Below are 920 nucleotides of genomic sequence, written 5' to 3'. Positions count from 1 at the left end.
TCTGTCTGTTGCTGAGAAGATGATGGAAAAGGCTTGCCATTGCTAAACCTGTTTCTTCCACCATTATTGTTGTTGAAACCTTGTTGAGGTCTCTGTTGATCCTTCCATGAGAAATTTGGATGATTTCTCCATGAAGAATTATAGGTGTTTCTATAGGGTTCTCCTAGGTAATTCACCTCTTCCATTGAAGGGTTCTCAGGATCATAGGCTTCTTCTTCAGATGAAGCATCCTTAGTACTGCTTGGTGCATTTTGCATTCCAGACAGACTTTGAGAAATCAAATTGACTTGTTGAGTCAATATCTTGTTCTGAGCCAAAATGGCATTCAGAGTATCAATCTCAAGAACTCCTTTCTTCTGATTAGTCCCATTGTTCACAGGATTCCTTTCAGAAGTGTACATGAATTGGTTATTTGCAACCATTTCAATCAGCTCTTGAGCTTCTGTAGGCGTCTTCTTCAGATGAAGAGATCCTCCAGCAGAGCTATCCAAAGACATCTTGGATAGTTCAGAGAGACCATCATAGAAAATACCTATGATGCTCCATTCAGAAAGCATGTCAGAAGGACATTTTCTGATCAATTGTTTGTATCTTTCCCAAGCTTCATAGAGGGATTCTCCATCCTTCTGTCTGAAGGTTTGGACTTCCACTCTAAGCTTACTCAATTTTTGAGGTGGAAAGAACTTTGCCAAGAAGGCATTGACTAGCTTTTCCCATGAGTCCAGGCTTTCTTTGGGTTGTGAGTCCAACCATGTCCTAGCTCTGTCTCTTACAGCAAAAGGGAATAGCATAAGTCTGTAGACCTCAGGGTCAACCCCATTAGTCTTGACAGTGTCACAGATTTGCAAGAACTCAGCCAAAAACTGATGAGGATCTTCCAATGGAAGTCCATGGAACTTGCAATTCTGTTGCATTAGAGA

The 920-nt window shown here is 41.1% G+C and overlaps 1 non-coding gene across 1 annotated transcript; it reads left to right on the top strand.

The window, feature by feature from the left end:
* The first annotated feature begins 551 nt into the window (after window positions 1–551).
* LOC130964817 (small nucleolar RNA R71) lies at window positions 552–659 on the top strand. Its single transcript, XR_009080888.1, has one exon. It is a non-coding gene; the product is annotated as a small nucleolar RNA R71 (small nucleolar RNA).
* The last annotated feature ends 261 nt before the right edge of the window (window positions 660–920 follow it).

This window comes from Arachis stenosperma, chromosome 2 (genome assembly GCF_014773155.1).
Source record: "Arachis stenosperma cultivar V10309 chromosome 2, arast.V10309.gnm1.PFL2, whole genome shotgun sequence".
Taxonomy (NCBI): Eukaryota; Viridiplantae; Streptophyta; class Magnoliopsida; order Fabales; family Fabaceae; genus Arachis; species Arachis stenosperma.
Note: the sequence above shows the minus strand (reverse complement) of the source record. Positions and strands in the feature narration are given on the sequence as shown.